The sequence below is a fragment of the Lycium barbarum genome, chromosome 9, assembly GCF_019175385.1.
Source record: "Lycium barbarum isolate Lr01 chromosome 9, ASM1917538v2, whole genome shotgun sequence".
Classification (NCBI taxonomy): Eukaryota; Viridiplantae; Streptophyta; class Magnoliopsida; order Solanales; family Solanaceae; genus Lycium; species Lycium barbarum.
This window is the reverse complement of record NC_083345.1, coordinates 120241002-120258782: the sequence shown is the minus strand read 5'-3', so window position 1 is coordinate 120258782 and position 17781 is coordinate 120241002. Positions and strand designations below refer to the sequence as shown.

Here is a 17781-nt window from a genome sequence, read left to right as displayed (position 1 = left end):
TAAGAAAATAACACAAAATGTGAGAAGAGTGATGACATTGTATTAAAATATTCAACAAAAGCTAATATAATCGGTTAAAATAAATATTGCTAATTAACAAGCCATAAAAGAAAATGACCATAATCTAAAAATACTAAGTCATGCTAAAATAAGTATTAATTATATGACAAAGAAAAAAAAACTTAAGTTATGTATTTTTACTCTCTAAATCAATTATGCAAAACTAAAGAATAGATATCCAACATTCTTGTCATTTCTAGTGGTAAATTGAATTTCTTTTGTTAGGATTAATGTTGAGTTGGTTTTGGTTTGGACTTTATTTGAGTTACTAACATCCATAGGATATAAAACTTATTGACATTCAAAATTCTAAGTTCAAGTTTGAATAATATGATAATAGATAAAAAAATTACGAAAAAATTTAAGAAATATTTATAAATTACTTTACAAATAAATATTTTTATGTATAAAATATTTTAAAAGTTGAATACATGTAATATCGGGTTGATTTGGTTCGGTTTGAATTTTTTTAGTTAAAACCAAACCAAACCAATTATGGTCGGGTTTTTTTTTCCAACACCAAACCAAGTCAAACCAAACCACTAGTCGGGTTTTTTTCTCGGTTTGACTCGGTTTATCGGTTTGGTGCGGTTTGTCGGTTTACTTTGTACACCCCTAAATGCGACCAGGGGCGGACCCATGTACAACTTTTAGGTGCTCCGGCACCCATTAAATTCAGTCACGGAGTGTATAGCTGTATAAAAAATATAAAGGAAATAGATATAAATAGTTAATAGAGCACGCCCGAACTCAAAATTCCTGGATCACTACTAAAAAAACGGAAAAAACCGTTGACAAAAACCGACGTCCAGCGTCGGTTTTTTTAATGAAACCGACGGGAAACCGACCTTTTTAAGGTCCGTCGGTTTTCATAGCCTCGCTTTTGGAAAACCAACGGACCACGTCGGTTTTTTCCGACGGACTGCGTCGGTTACGTAGTCCGTCGGGTTTTATTCAAAAAATTAAAAAAAATTTAAAAAACCGACGGACAGAGTCGGTTTTATTAATTACCGATTTTTTATCTTATATATAAATAATATATATTTTATGAAAAAAACGACTCACTGCGTCGGTTTTTCATATAAATTTTTTTATTTTAATTAAAAAACCGACACATTGCGTCGGTTTTTTTTATAAAATTTAAGAGTTAATTTCCAGAAAACCGACGGACAGAGTCGGTTTTCTGGAAAATCTGCAAAATTAATTTCCAGAAAACCGACGGACTGAGTCGGTTTTCCGTCGGTTTTCTGGAAAATTCCAGCATGCAAATTATGCATTTTCTGCAACCACACCTGCACAGAAACCAGTATCAAAATCTGCTCAGAAACCAGTAACAAAAGCTGCTCAAAACTAGCATTAAAATGCTCCAAATCAATTCTAAAAGAGTTACAACACATAAAATCACCCTAAGTAATAATAAAACACATCAAACACTATCTAAACACATCAAATACGATCTAAATACACCTTCAAAGTTCAAAAATATTTAAATGTCCAACCAATTCTAACTTTGAATTCTCAATAACAATTCTAACTTTAATAACTTATGGATTCTAACTTTAATTCTAAAAATTGAAAAGTAAATCTAGTCAAATAAAGTCTACATTTTAGTTTTGAGGTTATAGAAATATTATAACTTAATAATTCTAACGTAACTTAATAATTCTAAGTTTGAAAAACACAATTCCAACCAATTCTAAAAATTGAAAAGTAAATCTAGAGAAATAAAATCTACATTTTAGTATTGAGGTTATAGAAATACTATAACTTAACAATTCTAACTTTGAAAAGCACAATCTCAACCAATTCTAACTTTGAATTTTCAATAACAATTCTAACTTTAATAACTTATGGATTCTAACTTTAATTCTAAAAATTGAAAAGTAAATCTAGTCAAATAAAGTCTACATTTTAGTTTTGAGGTTATAGAAATATTATAACTTAATAATTCTAACATAACTTAATAATTCTAAGTTTGAAAAATTACAATTCCAACCAATTCTAAAAATTGAAAAGTAAATCTAGAGAAATAAAATCTACATTTTAGTATTGAGGTTATAGAAATACTATAACTTAACAATTCTAACTTTGAAAAGCACAATCCCAACCAATTCTAACTTTGAATTCTCAATAACAATTCTAACTTTAATAACTTATGGATTCTAACTTTAATTCTAAAAATTGAAAAGTAAATCTAGTCAAATAAAGTCTACATTTTAGTTTTGAGGTTATAGAAATATTATAACTTAATAATTCTAACATAACTTAATAATTCTAAGTTTGGAAAGTACAATTCCAACCAATTCTCAAAATTGAAAAGTAAATCTAGAGAAATAAAATCTACATTTTAGTATTGAGGTTATAGAAATACTATAACTTAACAATTCTAACTTTGAAAAGCACAATCTCAACCAATTCTAACTTTGAATTCTCAATAACAATTCTAACTTTAATAACTTATGGATTCTAACTTTAATTCTAAAAATTGAAAAGTAAATCTAGTCAAATAAAGTCTACATTTTAGTTTTGAGGTTATAGAAATATTATAACTTAATAATTCTAACATAACTTAATAATTCTAAGTTTGAAAAGCACAATTCCAACCAATTCTAAAAATTGAAAAGTAAATCTAGAGAAATAAAATCTACATTTTAGTATTGAGGTTATAGAAATACTATAACTTAACAATTCTAACTTTGAAAAGCACAATCTCAACCAATTCTAACTTTGAATTCTCAATAACAATTCCAACTTTAATAACTTATGGATTCTAACTTTAATTCTAAAAATTGAAAAGTAAATCTAGTCAAATAAAGTCTACATTTTAGTTTTGAGGTTATAGAAATATTATAACTTAATAATTCTAACATAACTTAATAATTCTAAGTTTGAAAAGCACAATTCCAACCAATTCTAACTCTGAATTCTCAATAACAATTCTAACTTTAATAACTTATGGATTCTAAATTTAATTCTAAAAATTAAAAAGTAAATCTAGTAAAATAAAGTCTACATTTTAGTTTTGAGGTTATAGAAATATTATAACTTAATAATTCTAACATAACTTAATAATTCTAACTTTGAAAAGCACAATTCCAACCGATTCTAAAAATTGAAAAGTAAATCTAGAAAAATAAAATCTACATTTTAGTATTGAGGTTATAGAAATACCATAACTTAACAATTCTAACTTTGAAAAGCACAATCTCAACCAATTCTAATTTTGAATGATCAATAACAATTCTAATAACTTATGGAATTCTAACAAAAAGCACAATCCAACAAAAAAAAAAAAACTAGTCAAATAATTAAAGTATACATTTTTGCACATATTCAACATCAATAATATTACAAAGAATGATAACTAAGCTAGCACAAATACATTGACAAAGAACATGAAATATAGCACAATCTCAAGCCAAAAAAAAAATGACAACTAAACTAGTCAAATAAAGTTTACATTTTTTTCACAAATTCAACATTAATAACATTGCAAATGATGTTTAACAAAGCTAAATAGATTAGCATTAGGCCTAAAAACTACAAATAAAACTAAAATTGAAAGAATTTTAAAAGCCCTAATTTAAGAGAAACTAACCTCAATTAATTAACTTCAAAACAGGTCTGGGGTTGGTGGGGACGGGCTGCACAGGCAGCGGCGCTGGGCGGTGGGGAAATGGGCGGCGGGGCTGGGCGGAAGGGAGGGGGGCGGCGGGTAGCTAGGGTTTGAGGGGAATGGGAGTTTAATTGGGAAGAGGAGAAGAAATGGGTATGAAAACCCGTCTGGAATGCTTTTTAAAGAAAACCCGACGGACAAAACCGACCCTGTCCGTCGGTTTTTCCCGCACGTTTGACCAGATTTGACCCAAAAATAGAAAAATAACAAATAGGAAACCAACCTTGTCCGTCGGTTTCCTAAAAAAAATTGTTTATTATTTTTTAAAAAAATAAATTGAATTGCATATTATTCAATTAGCATCAGTAAAAGAGGTCACCGAAGTTCGCAATAAAATGACGGAAAGTTGTACGAAACCAGTCAAACCTTTTTACCAACAGACCCACAATAAATCCGAACAATCAAAGAAAAATAAATAAATAAATCAGCCGAGAAAAGAAAAATCAGAGCAGCAGCAACAGTGAACAACATCAACAACAGAAAAAAAATCGTTGGTAAAGAAAATAGAGCAAAGCACAATCGTCGGTTTCCATGGAGTTCGCCAGAGCGGGCAGTGGGGGACGTGAATGGTGGTTTGGTCGGAGTTGGGTGGTGTGCAGGGAATGGAGGAGAAGAGCAAAAAATGGTGAAGGGAGGTGTGGTTGCTCGCTGGCTGCTCCGGTTCACCGGAGCTTGAAGCTCCTCGCCGGAGCAGCGAAGAAGACGAAGAGGGAGACGAAGTGGGGAGTGAGAGGCACGACTGTGGTGTTCACGGCTGGTGGTGGAGAGGGATGTAACGGAGTTCGCCGGAGACCTTGACTTGATCAAATTTTTGCTCTGCGTTTAAAAAATAATTGCTCTGATTTTCTCTGCACTGATGGACTGTACTAAAATATAGTTAAATAATAATGTAAGTATAAAAATAAAAATATTAATGTATAAGATAAAAAAAAATGTACTGCTATAAATTAAGAAATAATTATTAATTGCACAAAAATGGAAGTATTACGTTGTACATGTGCAAAATAATGATTCTTGGAAAATGACAATAAATTGATAAAATTCCTAAAATAAGGATAATCGTCAATAAATTGTCAAAAATGTAAAAATGTGTAAAAAATGCATTTCACGCTCTTTAATGAATAGCCCCCCCCCCCCCCCCCCCCCCCCCAAAAACGTTAATTTTAAGCACGTCGAGCCAAAATTAAGTGTCAACAGTGGGTAAACAGGAAATGAAATGGCAGAGGTGTGGAGTCTTCACTCTACTTATGAGCTCTTCTTAGCATGGTTATGGTCCATTTCAATGTTACAGTAAGTTGTTAACAAACATTAAGCAAACTCAGGCAATGTTGGATAATTTGAATTTTGTTCTTTGTAACTTCCAAATAAAATTGACGTTCACACAGCATGATGGTAAGTGTCCGGAAAAGTATCTTCATATATATATATATATATATATATATATATAGCTTCTTCTTTTATTGATAATCTTATGCTGGGAAATATTTAGTTTACATCAAAACAGTTTTTTATTTTATCTAAAGATAAGAAGAGAAAAGTGAGGCGAGTTGCACTAAACAATCTAGGATAATATTACTATGATATTAGTACACTAACATTGTTAGTGACCGAAAAAAGACTCATGGAGATTACTTTAGAGAACCCAATTGTTATAGAGCCCGTTTGGATTGGCTTATAAGTTAGCTTATAAGCTGTTTTCAGCTTTTTTGAGTGTTTGGCTGGCCAGCTTAAAGTCATTTTATGCTTAAAATAAGCTCAAAAAAATAATTGGACCCATTTGACTTAGTTTATCTAAAGCAGCTTATAAGCTGAAAACAGCTTATAAGCCAAAAAAAATAAGTTGGACTACCCCAACTTATTTTTTTCAGCTTATAAGCTGTAAACAGCTTTAAGCTGTAAGCCAATCCAAACGGGCTCATAATATCATTTTCTAACGAACCAGATGACACTAAGAGCCCGTTTGGATTGGCTTATAAGTTGTTTTCAGCTTTTTTGAGTGTTTAGCTGGTCAGCCTAAAGTCATTTTGTTCTTAAAATAAGCTCAAAAAAATAATTGGGTCCATTTGACTTAGCTTATCTAAAGCAGTTTATAAGCTGAAAACAGCTTATAAGCCTAAAAAAATAAGTTAGATTACCCCAACTTATTGTTTTTAGCTTATAAGCTGTTTGCAGCTTATAGGCATAAGCCCATCCAAACAGGCTCTAAATTCAAAGGCTCGAATAACGAATGGCATGAGTACCCCCTGAATTCAAGTACATTAAACTTGGTACTTAGACCAAAAATATATAAGTTGGAAAAGAAAGAGTATCCATGCTTTCTTTATATCAATTACGCTTTAATCACAATTTAGGAGAAAAATAAGATTATGTTCATGAGTTATGGTAGATATTTAATATTCTTATTTGTTGTATGATTACCACAATGAAATTAGAGTAGATGTGGCAAGCTGTTGATCTTATTCTCTTTAATTTATTTTTTCATAATAAGCATACTTTCTCATGTTATTCTTGCTCTTTATCAAGGTTTCACTTTGATTGAATGGATGTTTTGAGTATAAAGTGTAGTAATAGGAACGACTCAGAAGACCACAAAATAATCTGTTTCATATGGCATTCTGCATGTTTTATATTTCAACTTTTGTCAATAAACAATTGCGATAAGCCCCTTTACATCTTTTATAATGCATTGGAGGATGAAGGCTCATTTTTTACAATTGTAGCACGTACCATATGATCGTGAGCAGCACATACCTTATTTCAATTTAATTGATTCTATTGTTCATAATCCCTCTGTTGATATCAAAGGAGCTCGGCAGATTTGCTTCTTAATTAAACTTATTTATGCTACTACTTTTAGCTATTTCACCATGAACTATGTGTAACTGTGAGTCTTACCTGTTAAGGTTTTTTTTTTCTTTTTCCTGTTAAGGTTGAAAGCCCTTGGTTCTTTATTTTGACAAAGACAGGTCACAAGGGTCTTCAAAGGGAAGAAAATCCTAACGACTGTCCAACGAGTCTGGTGAGCATAGAATATGTTTGAAATTGAAATATGATGCATCTACTTTTTTTTTCTTTATATTATGATGCATATTTATGTTCTTTTTAATTCCCACTATGCCCTTCCAAAAAATTTATTTCTGAAAAATAATAAATGAATAGGTATCCTCTGGCATATTTACACTATGATCCATTTCTGGACAACCATAAAACAAATACAAGGGTCTTTACAAAGGAAAAATAACTCAAGTATGATATTCATTGTCTGCAGGTTGTTGACATTGTGAAGGAGGTGGTGGACACATTTCGAACAAGGAGCATATGTCATGACGTATATCTGGTCAAACTCTCACCATAATTATGTTTTAGATATATTAGAAGATACCGAAGTGTGCACATAGAAAAATCATTTCAACGACAGTCGATACATCACAAAATACCCAAAGTTGTTATGGTTCTCGTTGTGGATAGCTTTGCATCATTGCATTCTCAATATTGGTGAAAACTTCTTAATTTGCTTCTCCATTGCAGAATGCTCTAATGGCCAGATTACTTGTGGTCATAGCAACGCGAGAAAGAGAAAAAGCACACCGTTGTGCTTACTCTGTTAGTAATTTCCTCCAACTAATAAATAATTGATTGTTCTGATTAAAAGATAAGACTTGGTTACTGGTTTTACGAAAACGTTCTACCTAATTAAAAACACCTCAGCTCAAGTGACGTTTATGTCCAAATGACTAATTATGTGATTATTGGCTAGCTTTTGAGCGTGACGTTTATGTCCGAAAGTTTATCTTAAGTATCTTGAACTCCCGGATAATCCACATGACCAGTAGATGAGCTACTTTAGATCTTTATTTTTTTCTCTTTTTGAAAGTGTCGTGGATGATTGCTTTACTTTGTTTACTTAGTCTGGTCAGTAGTTCTGTCACGTTCATGGTTTAAGTGGTATTGTACCATCTTTAATTTTTAAGAATCTGTATTATATCTTGATTATGTAATTTTCTACAATATCGTGAGGTTGTCTACTTCGTAATGGTCATAATCGAAGATGGAGATGTGTAAAATCTATATTAAATTTCTTTAGTGTTGTTTCTAACATAAATCCTTAATTTGTATTTTTGTTATCTAATGAACTTTACGCAGTCATTGAACAAGGATGTTATGGAGAATCAACAGCGAATTTAGAGGTTTTTATCAGACAAATCTAACATGATTTCACTTACGACTTTTTGCCTCCATTGTAACTACATGTTTGTCTCATTCATTTTTAAAAAATTAATGACATGTTTAATATTATGTAGAGAGGTATTTATGCTCCTATCCTTTATCACTTTTACTATTAAGAGGCATTTAGGTGCGGGAGCAGGCTGAAAGTACAGGACCAGGTTGAATATGCGACTTTTCCATTTATGTATCTTCCATCACGATCTTATGCTATTGGATTTATGTGACTGATATCCACGCCATATTTGGGGCAACATTGTTTCCTGTATAAAAATGTGTACATTTATCTTAGTACCATTTGAATGATAGATTTGACGTGTGTTTAGTTACACATATTTCAAGTGCATTCATTTGTTCCAAGCGAGCTAAAATTTTAACTTGTACCAAATTAATGTTATTCTCTCTAATCACTTATGTTAGAGAAAAGATTATGTAGTTACACTTAAAAAGAACTTAAATTAGGTTTGTGTTACATACATAATATTTTAAAGATAAATAATTTTAAGCATAGAAAAGATTTATTGAAAAGCAAGTAAATTATGTGGCTACACTTGAAAAGTTGTTAACCGTTGTAGATTAAATAAATGGGATTATTATGTTGATTTTTGTTGTTCACTTTGTCAGATGCAAGATGAATACATGGAATGCTTATTTGTTCAATGTGAATTTACAAAGAGGGTATGGCTAAATGACAACGTCCAAATCCACTCCTTAAAGAGAAAGTGTACACGGTCGTATGCAATACAATTTATCCAACTATGAGTCGGGGTCGATCCCACAGGAAACAATATACTAGGCGATTTAAACAAGTAAGGAGTTATCACTTTCTACCCTAAGCCAAACACTTGATAATGTTTTGATTTTAAGAAAATTATAACTAATGCAAAAATATAAACTAATCTAGAAAGCAAGTAAAATGATCAATGGCCACAAGCATGGATACAAAAAAAAAAAATTACTCTCAAGTAATGGTCCAATGTATTTTACAATTTTACAACTATGAGCGGGTTTATGTTAATAGATAATGATTTCTAAAATCTCATTGAAAGTCTCTCAACCAAATCAATGAATTTCACTCTAAGCTTTCTCAAGTCTTAGAGTGTGATGTTAAACACAATCAATTCAACCTCAAGTTAACTATCTTATCTCTCGCTGAAGTTATTAGATGGATTTAATGACCCAAATCCTTGCTATCTAACTCTTTTCCTAACTTTCACTTTCTTTCTCAAGCAAAGTGAAAGTACTTAGGCACAAATAATGTTTGCAACTATTAAGAGACATTCAAGTATGAAGAGTTGATAGAAAAACATTAACCCACTTCATTAGAAATAAAAATTGTTCAATACATAAGAAAAACAAGAGATTTAATTCAACACTTGATAATGGATATTCTCATAAACAAGATGCAAGTGAGAGAATAAAATACAACACAGTTAAATATTCAATAAATGACAAGAAATTGAAGAAAGAGTTAAGAGTTTTATCATTCAAGAGCTCCAATCTTCTCCTCCAATGGTGTGGTTGATGATGAACCCTAGCTCCAAGCTTGAAATGTGGTCAAAGATCATGATTTTTTCCTTCAAGTGTTGCTTTTATAGCTCCCCAATATTTCCACATCAAAATATGACCAAAACAGCCCCATATTTTCAGATTTTGAAACTGTCCAGATTTGGCAAAATTGTCTAATTTTTGCAGTTTTAGCCATTTTCTTCATTTTGACCTCTTTTTGACTTGTTTTTCACTTGATTTCTTCATGATCACTTCTCAATCATATAAACCTATAAAATTGAAGTAAACGACATTAAATGCACTAATTTTTCAATCAAAACATAACAACAATCTAAGATTAAAGAAGAAACAAGTTGGTGAAATACCAACTTATCACTGAACTGTTGGTATGGCTTCACAAACAGAATGTAGGAGCTGCAAATTGGGAGCAGTAGTTGTAATGTCCATCATTTGTGTTTGGATTGAGAAAATGTTTAGGATTTTGTAAATAAGAGTAGACATTGGGAATGTATAGCAAATGAGATAGTTTGTGTTTGTTATTTTTTAGCCTCACCAGGTGTAAGAGACCAAATGCAAAGACTTAGGTTCTAGGTGAGAAGTTACAATATGAGGTTTTCTGATCTTTTGTTGGTGCTCTATTTTAGATAGTTGGTTTTGATAGCCTTACTATGAATTTGTAACTATTTCAACGGCGATTATACAAAATGTTAGATATAAATTTTTATAAATATTAATATTAAAAGGGGAATAATACGGTTCCATGAAAATAATCTGTCCATATTTATGTAATCTATGTAAAGTTAGCTATAGTTATGATGCACTTTCAAAAGTCAAATTACGTATTTTTTTTTCCTTCATTTTTTGCTTTTTTCAGACCGAAAAATATGATAAGCTAATAAAAACTCACACGTTAACGCAACAATACTACATAAGGAATAAAATGATCAAACAATAAAAAAAATCAGGGTAAAAATATAATTATTCAGAATATTAAAAATAATAATTATTAAATCAAAATAACGGTACATTTTATAACAATCACTTCACCAATTATTATTATTATAAGTGAACACAAAACTTATTAAGTTTAAGCTCTATATATCTGCATCAATAAAGATAGAAATGTTATTCCCTTTTATAGAAAACCCAAAAATGTTGAAGGGAAGAAAAGAATAAGCAAAAAAATTAAAAATTTAAAAGTAAAAAATAAACACATATGTTTTTCATAATTTAATTGGAGAGATTATTAAACATATATTCTCTTAATTATAATGTATTTTTATTTGTTTTGAATCAAGTTCTATATATGTTCGAGCTATTTGTATCAAAAAATATATATGCTCAGATTTACATATGAACAAAATTAGAAAGAACTTGGACCATATATTCTTGGGATTTCTATTGTCTCTTTCCATTTTTTTTTAAATATCCGCACATCGCGAGAGTACGTATACTAGTTATAGTAAAATACATACTTCATTTATTAATTCTTAAGGGGTGTGCAAAGTCAAAAGTAGACAAGTAAAAGTAAACGGAGAGAGTATTTTGTAATCTCAAGCTTAACTTTTCAAATCCAGTGATTTTATATGTTTTTGAAGTTTGATTCCTTTAAGACTTTAAATGTCGCCCTTTTTCTTATTTAAAATATTTAAAAGTTGTGTATTAAAGTACAAATCAAAAGTCTGTGACGGTTACTTTTATAAACTTTTTTTTTTATGAGAAAAAAGGAAATTGCGGTGTGTTGAGGCATGATTTTTGAATCAAAGTAAATTTTCAATCTTCATAATAAAATACAGAGTATAACATCAGTAACTACTGGATTGAGGTGATGGGTGCTCAGATACAAGATTTATACCGGTGTAATTTAGACCTAATTAAGACCTAATTCATGCAAGTGTTATGACAAGATATAGTGGGTAGACTTACGTTGATATAAAAAGTTCATACTAATTTTTAAATTATCATTAATCTTGATTTGAAGAAGACAAAATTTTAAAAATTATGTGGTACAGTTTAAATTTCAAAAGTAAAAAAATGAATGTAATTTTTTGATCGAGAATTCAGTCTTGAACTCTTTATTTTTCTCAATTATTCAGATTTCTCATTTAAATAGTTTTCAAATCTTATATCTGCCAGACTGCCACTCACCCATCATCTTTATACTCTGTAGTCTGTATTCCGAAGATTCAAGATTTACTTTTGAGTGACAATTCATGCCTCCATAGTCCACACCCATAATTTTCTTTTCCCATAAAAAAGTATGTCTTCAGTTTTCACCAAAGCACTGTCACAATAACGACCTCTATTAGTCTTTATTCCGAAGATTCAAGATTTACTTTTGAGTGACAATTCATGCCTCCACACCCACAATTTCCTTTTCCTATAAAAAAGTATGTCTTCAGTTTTCACTGAAGCACTATCACAACAACGACTACTATTTTACTGTAGTCTGTATTCCGAAGATTCAAGATTTACTTTTGAGTGACAATTCATGCCTCCACACCCACAATTTCCTTTTCCTATAAAAAAGTATGTCTCAGTTTTCACTGAAGCACTATCACAACAACGACTACTATTTTACTGTAGTCTGTATTCCGAAGATTCAAGATTTACTTTTGAGTGACAATTCATGCCTCCACATCCACAATTTTCTTTTCCCATAAAAAAGTATGTCTTCAATTTTCACTTAAGCACTGTCACAACAACGACTACTATTTTACTGTAGTCTGTATTCCGAAGATTCAAGATTTACTTTTGAGTGACAATTGATCATGCCTCCACACCCACAATTTCCTTTTCCCATAAAAAAGTGTGTATTCAGTTTTCACTGAAGCACTGTCACAACAACGATTACTATTTTATTGCAGTCTGTATTAATTTTCCCTCTTTGAATATTTTTCACCTATACCTATCGTTAGTAGTCACCAAACTTCACCGATGGAAATATCAAACGTAACAATGCTGTCACAAATTTGTGTTCTTTAACACACAACTTTTAAATATCTATATTATAATAAGAGAAGGGTAGTCTAGCTTGATATTCAGCGAAGTGGCGTAATATGAACAGCCACTTGGCAAAAAATTCTATTTGTATCAAAAAAAATTTAAAATAATAATAATTGCAATTAAGATATTACCATATGAGAGAATCATGCAATATAATTTAAAAAACATTTATACAATATTATTCCTTATATGAACTTTAGAATATTTGCAATTCAACAATTACCATATAAGAAATAATATTATATGACAAAGAATATGCGGACAATAATTTTCCTTATAAGGAAATTAGAACATTTTCAATTCATGTTATCGTAATAATACAATAACAACAACAACAACAACAACAACAACAACTCTATATCTATATCTATATTATTACATATATAAAAGAAGGATAGTCTAGCTTAATATTAAGCCAAGTGGCGTAATATGAACAAGCCACTTGGCAACAATTTCTATTTATATCAATTTTTAAAAGAAATTATTAATTGAAGTTCAAATATTACCATAAAAGGTATAATGTCATATAATTCAAAAAATATTTATATAATGTTATTCCTTATATGGACATTAGAATATTTGCAATCTATGTTATAAGTGTACTATTCTTATATTACCATATAAGGAATAATATCATATAATTTTTAAAATATTCATATAATATTATTCCTTATAAATTTACTTACTTTTTCCTTAATCTACAACTTTCCTACCAAAGACCGCTCTTTATATCATTGGAAAAAAAGGATAGCCTTAATATATGCATAAATTAGTAAATCCCTTTTAATAGATTTCTTTAGTTTCTAGACGCTGTTACAAACAGAATTGGAAGAAAATGGTGACGAAGATAATAATAATAATAATAATAATAATAATAATAATAATAATAATAATAATAATAATAATAATATAAGGAAGGTAATTGTATTAAGGTTAAACCAAGGGTAAGCTATTAAATAACCCATGAAAATTATAAGACTTTTAATAAAGTTATACCTAGACTACTACAATTAATTAAAAAGTTATAGAAAGAAAAATAAAAATTTAGAAAAGACATAGACATAGATAAGTTATGATTGTTTATATTTTGGGATAATTTAAAATATAAAATAAATGAATTCACTTCAGATATTAAAAAGTTAAAGACTTTGAAAATTCAAAAAAATTCAAGCAGTAAAATAAGATCTTCGATAAAAGAATTATAAAATATATAAGTAAGAAAAAGAATTATCTTCGGAAAACAAGAATCAAGTTTGGGCTATTAAAGCAAAATTGACAATTCATATGATTTTCTCACTAAATGCTACATTTAGTAATAAGGTTATTAGATGTAAGGAAAAAAGGATGTAGTATGATTTACTTTTCAAATTTAAAATGAGACTTGATTGTTCAAGGCTTCCAAAAATATGGTAATGGGTTGTCTAAATTCAACATACAAAGAAAAATGAATTCTTTCTTTTCATTTGAACTAAACACTGAATGAAATATTAAATAAAATATCATAATTATGGAAATAATATAGAAAGAGGAAGATAGAGATAATGCAACAGAGGAAAAATTTATTTGCTTATTGCATATGATACAAAAATAAAAATCATTGAAAATTTGATAGTTTTTTAACAAAAGAATATGTATATTATATGTAAGGTAAGAATAAGAGTAATATTCACAAAAAATATTTAGTTTTGGGCTATTAAAGGAAAACCGGTGATCCATATGATTATCTCACTAAATGCTACAACAAACAATTAGGTTATTAGATGTAAGGAATATATATATATATATATATATATATATATATATATATATATATATATATATATATATATATATATATATATATATATATGATTTACTTTAATATTTATATAGAGATAAAAACTATATTACATATAAGGTCAGGAAAAAATATATGTTTGGAAAAAAAGATTTAGTTTTGAGCTATTGAAGGAAAATAGACAACCCATATGATTTCCTCAGTAAATGTTACATTTAGTAATTACTCCAGGTTATTAGATGTATGAAAAAAAGATGTGATTATGATTTAATTTTCAAATTTAAAATGGGAGTTGATGGTTCGAGACTTAACCTCTTATATATACCCTTCAAATAACACATAAGTTAAATTAGGTTTTCCGCTTAAAGTTACTCTTCTTGCCACCACCACTTCTTTCAAAAAAGACTTTTCTTCGTCTTCCCTTTCTAATAAAAGGATCTGCCATTAGATATGTATATTAGTTAAAAGAGTCTCCATTTATTTCAAATTATTTTTTTGAATTTCATTGTGTTTTATAGTGCCACAAATATGGGAAGGATAAAGATAAATACATTTTTTTGTTTGAGTTGATTGAAATTTTTTGTTTAGTTTTATTTTCGAATGAATGATTTTATGTGGCTTTATCCTGTGATGTAATTTTTTATGATCTAATTTACATTATATCTCTCTCATTTTGTTGCATAGGTTATTTTCATGTTCTTAACTTTTCATCCATATCTCCAGAGAATTTATATCATAAATTTTCTTCTTTGTGTATCTTTTATGTCAATGTAGGTCATATTGCTTAATTATTTTTCCTATCATATTAGCAAAAAATAAAAAAAGCTTTATTATAAGCATTTAGTTTTCTGAGTTGCTTTATGAATTTTAGAACATCTTATAATATTTCGAATTGTAGAAGGCATTAATTTCTTTTTTGTAGTGTTTGAAACTTGGACGGACAAGTAGGAATTGGTGATGGCAGTGCTTAATTGTTATCGTAATTTCAAGCTATTATTTGATGGCAGGAAAGATTAATATTTTGGATGCTATCAATCTTGCGATCGCGGCTTGGACGACAAATGTTCAGCAAGAGATAATAGCAAATTGTTTTTGACACTGCAAAATTCGTTCAGGGGATGAAGCCTCAAGGAATTTAAATGAACCCACTTGTGAAAACGACATTCATGAACTTGAGGTCATGATTAATTATCTCGATTACCGCAATAAAATGGATGTCAATAGCCTGTTGGATTATCCGGTGAAAATGGTACATGTTCAGAGATCCAGAGCTTAGAAGAAATTATGGATAACATCGGAGAAAACAATGTTGATGATGAAGTTGAAGACGATACAATATCTTTGGAACCAGTTACGCGTAAGGAAGCACTTATCGAGTCTAGAACTCTTCACAATTTTTTGGTGCAGTTCGAGAAGAAAATACCGGAACTTTTGGATGCAATAAGAAAAGCTAAAGATGAGCTTCAACTAGATTTAAATTTTAACAAAAAATAAAAAACACTAGAATCATATTTCACTAAATTGTCTTAGATATTTTTGTAATTTTAAAGAATTCTTAATTTATAATATTAATGGGACCATATATTTATATAGGGGTCTTCCGAGAATATATTATCTTATCGAAATCTGTGATTTTTTTCCACTGGCCCAAGTCGAGACCGGAGAAAAATATTATCTTAGAAAGTTTATTAATTTACCAAGTATTAATTTAGAGAGATTCTACTGTATATATAAAAAGATTGAGTATAAAATCAAATAGTTAATATTCACCGCGCATCGCGCGGTACAACAACAACAACAAGTCCATTATAATCCCACCATGTGGGGACGCGGGTACATATACTAATTTTTATCTTATATAATAACAATCGTGTCTCGGATCAGTTTTCGCACCGTTAATAAACATGTGGACATAAAAATGTGATATTTGAAAAACGAAAATATTTAAAAGTTTGAAGATGTATTTAACTTGGAAAAAGAAAGTAAAAGTTCTGTGAGCCAAAATCTATGACCAAATGGCACACCTTTCATCGAATACTTATTGTTTTTCACCGACATGAGTGTCAATTAACTTTGATCACTAAAATTTTGTTCACAAAATCATCTACGCCTTATGTCCCAATTTATGTAACAATTTTCATTTTTCTTGATCAAGTTATGTGAACTATAACCAACCTTTTGAAATGTATCTTTCAAAACTTTATTCTCTTCTATCGCTCTTTATTTACTTCTGCCTTTTTTTTTTTGGGGAAAATGGTCAAAAATATTCGTCTATTTTGAGAAAAAAAATTAAAAATATCCTCCAAACTTATTTTGGGTAAAAAATAGCCCTCTCATCATTAAAGTTTTCAAATATACCCTTGTCTTAAATGCCCAACATAACCCGATTTCATTTTCAAACCCGCTCTATTTAAACCCGATCCAACTAAATAAAACTCGTATGGGTTATCCGCACCTGTGCCTAATGTCTCTAAATGTAGTATTCGGGAATAAGTTGGTCACATATGAGCTTTTTTATGTAGTTGAGTCGATTTTAAATGAGCAGGTTTAAAAATGAAATCGGGTTATGTTGGGGATTTTGTTAAGACATGGGTATATTTGAAAATTTTAATGATGGAAGGTGTATTTTTTACTCAAAATAAGTTCGGATGATATTTTTAGTCTTTTTTCTGAAGTAGAGGGATATTTTCGACCCTTTTCCCTTTTTTTCAATCATATCATGGGAAAAATTGATTATCGAAAAGCAAAAAATATCACATAAGTTAAGATTAAGAGATATTTTGCCAAAATTGAAATTTCAATTCTGAACTTCTCTTAAGTTTTACTCACGTTATGATATGTCCTACCCTTGAATTCCAATAGTGTTTTGGCTCTTCAATAATATCATTTGGGTTCTCTACTATTTGTCACGTTAAACATATTGGGACTATGACAGCTCAATGATTAAGATGTTACAATTTTGAACTTGAATTGTCCAATTACGAGTTTTAAAATCAGTAATCAAATGGTCAATGAAATACCGCTTTAAACGTTTGTTAATTTTAGATAATATTTTCAATTCATAGATTATATTTTTATATAAAAACACTTTTAGAAATTATGTTTTAAAAAATGACTCTTGTCATACGATACATTATCAGGAGTAGATGAAAAAAAATCACCAAAATTGGGTTGTGAAGTCATTACCAGGTAGAAATGGCACCAAATAGTTGCTTTCATCACCTCTTATTTAAATATATTTAATTCTTAAAACTATTTAAAGTTTAGCTAGTTTTGATAATCGTCATATTGTCCATGTCGTTGTTGTTGTTGCTTCTTCTTCTTCAAATCATCGGGCATGGAGTTTTTGAAATGCTAGAGCGTAAACTTCATAGATCCTAAAGATTTGAAGTATGAACAGCCAAAAGCCCAAATACAAATTTTTAAATCTCGGTCTGAAGTTGCGCTTTGATAATTTTGAAACTTCCGGCTCGCGATTGCATCTACAGACCTGAAGGTTTGAAAATTGATTCAAGGTGGCTAAAACTAA

At 29.7% G+C, this 17781-nt stretch overlaps 1 pseudogene; it reads left to right on the top strand.

Moving 5' to 3' along the window:
- Window positions 1-4267: 4267 nt before the first annotated feature.
- Window positions 4268-15782, top strand: LOC132612260 (uncharacterized; annotated as a pseudogene).
- Window positions 15783-17781: the final 1999 nt, after the last annotated feature.